The sequence below is a fragment of the Myotis davidii genome, unplaced genomic scaffold, assembly GCF_000327345.1.
Source record: "Myotis davidii unplaced genomic scaffold, ASM32734v1 scaffold388, whole genome shotgun sequence".
Taxonomy (NCBI): domain Eukaryota; kingdom Metazoa; phylum Chordata; class Mammalia; order Chiroptera; family Vespertilionidae; genus Myotis; species Myotis davidii.
Genome location: NW_006299101.1, coordinates 309,047 through 315,004, shown reverse-complemented (window position 1 = coordinate 315,004; position 5,958 = coordinate 309,047). Strand labels below are relative to the sequence as shown.

The following is a 5,958-nucleotide window of genomic DNA, read 5'->3' as shown; positions in this document are numbered from 1 at the left end:
GTTGGCCCCTGCCCAGGCCGAATGCCTCTGGCCGAGTCATTAGCTCTGGGCAGGGGACCTCCAGCTCCCTCAATTGTTGGCTCAGCCCCTGCTCCCCATGATCACTGGCTCTGCCCCTCTCCCTGCCATTGCCAGCTCCCTCCCTGCTTCCCGGAATCTCTGGCTCCACCCCTGCACAGGCCTAATGCCTCTGGCCAAGGCCTTAGGCCTGGGCAGGGACCCCAGCTCCCACCATCGCTGGCTCTGCCCCTGCTACCCCCAATTGTTGGAACTGCCCCTGCCCAGACCTAAGGCCTGGGCAGGGGCAGAGCGAGAGCTGGGGGGGGCGTGCTGGGGGTCCCCTGCCCAGGCCTAATGCCTCTGGCCAGAGGCATTAGGCCTGTGCAGGGGACCCCCAGCTCCCTATGATTGCCGAATCCACCCCTGGTCACAATGGCTGGCTCCGCCCCTGCCCTGGCCTAATACCTCTGGCCAAGGCATTAGGCCTGGGCAGGGGACCCCCAGGCCCCCATGATCGCCCGCTCTGCCCCTGCCTAGGCCTAATGCCTGGAAGGGGACCCCCAGCTGCCCACAATCACTGACTCCACCCCTGCTCCCCGCGATTGCCAGCTCCGCACCTGCTCAGGCCTAATGCCTCTGACCAAGGTATTAGGCCTGGGCAGAGGACCCCCAGCTCCCACCATCCCCGGCTCCACCCCTACCCAGACTTAATACCTCTGGCCAAGATGTTAGGCCTGGGCAGGGGACCTCTAGCTGCCCACGATCACTGACTCTGCCCCTGCTCCCTGCAATGGCTGGTTCCACCCCTGCCCAGGCCTAATGCCTCTGACCAAGGTGTTAGGCCTGGGCAGGGGACCCCCAGCTCCCCACAATCTCCTGCTCCGCCCCTGCCTAGGCCTAACTCCTCTGGCGGGAGCATTAGGCATGGACAGGGGACCCCAGCTCCCCTCGATCACTGACTCCGCCCCTGCTCCCCGTGATTGCCGGCTCCGCCCCTGCCCAGGCCTAATGCCTCTGGCCAAGGTGTTAGGCCTGGGCAGGGGACCCCCAGCTCCCTATGATCACCAACTCTGCCCCTGGTCGCAATGGCTGGCTCTACCCATGCCCAGGCCTAAAGCCTCTGACCGAGGCATTAGGCCTGGGCAGGGGACTCCCAGCTCCCCACAATTGCCCGCTCCGCCCATGCCCAGGCCTAACGCCTCCGACCGAGGCATTAGGCCCGGGCAGGGGACCCCCAGCTGCCCACGATCGCTGACTCTGCCCCTGCTCCCCGCGATTGCCAGCTCCACACCTGCCCAGGCCTAATGCCTCTGACCTAATGCCCAGCTCCCACCATGCCTCCTCCCTTACCCAGACCTAATACCTATGACCAAGTCATTAGGCCTGGGCAGGGGACCCCCAGCCCCCTGTAATCTCCCACTCTGCCCCTGCCTAGGCCTAATGCCTCTGACCTAGGTGTTAGGCCTGGGCAGGGGACCCCCAGCTCCCATTGCTGGCTCTGCCCCTGCTTCCCGTGATCACTGGCCAGGGGTGGGCAAAGGCACCCGGTTCTCCCCTAGGGGCCGCCTTTGCCCTGCCCCCGGCTCTTGGCTGCCTCCTCAGTTTCTAATCACCAGCAGCGGCAGGCGGCTTCTTCCGTCCTTCCCCTTTTGCTTCCCAGCATTGTGTCTACGTATGCAAATTAACCGCCATCTTTGTTGGCGGTTAACCACCATCTTAGTTGGCAGTTAATTTGTATATTGCCCTGATTAGCCAATGGGAAGGGTAGAGAAATTACAGTTAATTACCATGTTTGTCTATTATTAGATAGGATGATGGCTCTATTTTTCTATAATCTGAATTTCAACCAGCTTTTGGTGAAAGCACAGCTTTCTTAGAAAGCATTTATTTGCCTTATGGTCTGAAGAAATGGGAAGCCTGAAAGGAAAACCTTGTCTGTCACTCACTATACAAACTCCCATCTGGGAGGACACAGGAACCCTGCCAGATCCATCGTGGCCGACTACCTTATGGGGATGTTTGACATATTGGACAGTGATTTCTAAAACAAATGGCTCTTAACAAGGCTTATGATGAGTGCTGCTTTTAAAGTTTGGTGAACTCTGAGAAACACTGACTTACAGCAGACCAGTGTCAGGCTTGACTTAGGAATGGACTTTTAAATTCTTCTAAAACAGTAATTCTTGGTACACTTTTGAGGAGGTAACCCAAATAAGGAGTTTCTTAATGAAAATTAGCTTTTTAGATAGAGGAGAACATGAGTGTGCCCATATGTTTCTTTTAGTTGGCATTCTATATAGCTCAAATTTTGATGCAGTATGTTAGGGTATTCCTATTTGTAACTAGTTACATGGGTGTTTCTGAATCACATTAATGTTGGAGAACATGCCTTACCCAATGTTCTCCTAATGTAGCCCGGTGCATGAAATTCGTGCACATTAAAAGGGAATTAATTAGCAGAGATATTTTAACATTGCTATTTGCCCTTTCTCTATAATAGAAGTGTGAGAGATGAAAGGAAATTACTAAAATGTATATGAAAATCATATATAAATTTATTAATAAATAAACAGTAACACAAGGGTATACAACAACAGAGGCATGATATAAAAATGACAAAAACATGATATAAACACAACAGTGATGCAAACAATGACTGATAAAGTGATTAAACTTATTCTAATATCTCCCTGTATACCACATTAAGAGTGAAGACACTTTCAGAGTGCTTGACTAATTTCCCTTGTGATGAAGTACTTAGAACTTTAACTGTAACATCACATGCTCTTCAAACTTGAGAGAAAGCAACATATAACTGACTATGTGCAAAAATGGGTTCAGGTAGGAACATGCCTACTCTGTCTAGAGTTTGTCCTTGTAATTTATTAATAGTCATCACAAATGCTGGCATCATGGGAAACCATCGTCGAATCAATTTAAATGGGAGGCCAGTGTCAGATGGGGACAAATTAATCCTTTTTTTTTTTGACACATGAATATAATTTATTAAACTCACCATACAAAGAAGATAGCACAGGAAAAAAGATAAGAACCAGAAAGGCTCATGGAAATCAACCAGTCTGAACCCCTGGTTTGATTTATTTATTTATTTTAAAATATGTTTTTATTGATTTTTTTAGAGAAAGAGGAAGGGAGAGGGAGAGGTGATAGAAATATTGAAGCTACAGAAGCACTGGGGATCGAGCCCACCACTCGGGCATATGCCCCGACAGGGAATCAAACCAGCAACCCCGTGGTGCGTGGGATGACACTCAATCCACTGAACCAGGGCTAAACCCTTGGTTTTACCAATGAAGAAACTACACGAAGAAACCAGAACACCAATATAGACAAAGCCAGAATGACACACAGAAACACCCAGACTTGGGCTTCTGGTCTTGAACCAAATAGAACCTAAAGACTTCATATACGTTGTGTTTTATTTTTCTGTGCCCTATAGTGCCACTGATGCTTTTCTCTCTCTTGATGCTACAGGAGGAGCCCTAAACAAAACACTACAGTGGCAGAGTCGTTCAGAGCCAGGAGGACAACAGACCCACATGAAGCAGAGGGGTGTAGAGGGGTTCGGAGAAGAATTCAATTCCTCCCCAAGAGTCCTGATCACCCTCTCCCCCCAAATATACATCCAGACCTGATGTCTCAGGGCGAATATACTTGCCTTCCTGAGGCAGAGATCAGGTGTTGGGGAGGAAGGGGTAAGAAGACGGTAGAGGAAAGAAAAAGATTTATAACAATGTCGTTCTGAGATGAAGTCCAGTGGGAACACTTTTCTCAGCGTCGAGCCAATCCAAACATCCCAAGAGAAGGCTGTAGAACTCAGTTACTGAATCAGTTGCGAGATATAAGCAAAAACACCAATAACTTAGCAAAATAAATACAATGAGAGTCTCGCTGAGATTGACAATAACCCAGTGAAAATAGATTTTAAACTCTAAGTCAATCAAGATGACTGAAGTGTACCTTGTACCACATCTTAGGGGAATCCCTAAGAGATTTTGGGAGCCTTCAAAGCAGAGAAGTCATACGTAACTGTCTGTAGCCCTACACAATCCTTCTGCTCAAAGCTACACCCTGAGTGTACATCCCCTTCTCCCCAGAAAGACAGGCTGACCAGTCAAAGCTGAAGGAGACCCAGGTCAGCATGAGCTGAGGGTGGAACCAGTAAAAAAAACAGTTTCTTGCTAAGAACTGCGCTGTGTTTTGTGAGGAACTTGGTTCCCCCGGGACACTGCCCAACATCTGTGTCTCCATCTTCTAGAGCTGAGGCAAATCTTGTCATCTCTTCACTTCTCCCGACTAGCTGAGGACCCGGGGCAGCTGAACCCCAGTCTACAACAGAAGGGAGGCTCTGCTAAGAGAAAAACAGTAACTACAGGGATAAGGGTGCCGCCCTGGCTCCTGCCCGCAGGGTCCTGTCTGCCAAGGGCTGCAGTGTCCAGAGGAGGCACTCCCTCTATCCACCCAGCAAACCGAGGACAGGAGCTCATACTCAGGGCACAGCCCAAGCCCTGAGGGCAGCCAACCACCGGTCAGGAAGTCAAAGTCAGTGCTAACGGCCAACAGGGGTGGTGACAGAGTTTCTCCACAGGGAGAAGCAGCAGCAACAGCACCCTCCTCCTCCTCAGCTCATGTTTCCACTCGGATGAGAGGCATGGGCTTAGAGCTGGGGGGCTTGGTTATCCTAACACTGCCCAGATTCTCAGTCTTGGCCCAGGTCTGGGTGCTGAAGTTGGCGTGACTGACCTGCTTCTCTATCAGGTGTTCCATCCGGTCGTGCATCTCTAAATTCTCCGCTTCCAGGTAGGCCATCTTCTCCTTGAGCTCCTGGATGCTCGTGTCCTTTGACTGGATCACAGCTTTGGAATACTGGAGCTGCTCTATCATTTGCCAGACCTTCCACTGCTGGCTTTTCAGCATGTCATCCAAGTGGTGGATCTTCTCCCGCAACCCAGCCACTTCCTTTTACAGGTTAGCAGCCTTTTCCTGCTCTGCTTGGCAGTCAGCATTCTTGCTCCGAAGTTCTTCCAGGGCCACCTCCCCTTCCCTGACCTTCTCCAGTAAGGCCTGATGCTCCGTCTCCATCCCGAGCAAGTACCTCTGCAGCTCTCTGATTTCCACCTCTTTCTGCTCTGCTCTGTCCTCTGCTCTCTGAAGGGCCACGTGACTCTGCTCGGCTTCTCTCTGGTATTGGCTGAGTGTGACCTCAAAAGCCACACGGTCTGCCTGGTGCTGCTGCTCAGCCTCCTGCAGCTTGGCCAGCAAGTCCCGCACGGTCTTCCTTAAGCTCTCGACATCTTCATTCATATAGGTGTCCACCTCACGTGGGCTGCTATACAGCGTCGTGGGACTTTGACTAAAACCATTTGGCCTCTCTAGCACCACCTGTATCTCCTGTCGATAGTGAGACTCTCCTGGATCTCTGTCAAGCTTGCTTCTTATATCCTCCCGCAGCTTCTGCAGACAGTTTCTGGCCTCCTGGATGTACTGGACCTCACTCTTCAGCTGGTTAATATTCTTCTCATGGATCATCTTGTCGACCAGACCTCCCCTTCAAATACACCTAATGATCTCCTCGTGTCCATCGTTGGACTCCACCAGTTCTGAGGCCAGAGAATGACTGGGTGAGTGGCCAGGCACCATGGCATAGGTCTTCCTGCCGCCTTCAGGGTGGAGAGTAGTTAATGCCTATAAAGGGACAAGAGGAAACACTTCTGTAGTTGCTGGTAATGACTTGTTTCTTATTTGAGTGCTGGTTAGAGGAGTGGGTCCAGTTTGTGAAAATTGCTTGACTGTACATTTATGACATATGCACTTTCATGGATGGATGTTATTGGGGTTTTTTTTTAAATTAAATCTTTATTGTTCAGATTATTACAGTTGTTCCTCTTTTTTCCCCCCATAGCTCTCCTCCACCCAGTTCCCCCCCCACCCTATGCC

The 5,958-nt window shown here is 50.6% G+C and overlaps 1 pseudogene; it reads right to left on the bottom strand.

Moving 5' to 3' along the window:
• Positions 1–4,647: 4,647 nt before the first annotated feature.
• The window catches only part of LOC102765074, a 2,021-nt pseudogene continuing 710 nt past the window's right edge, over positions 4,648–5,958 (bottom strand).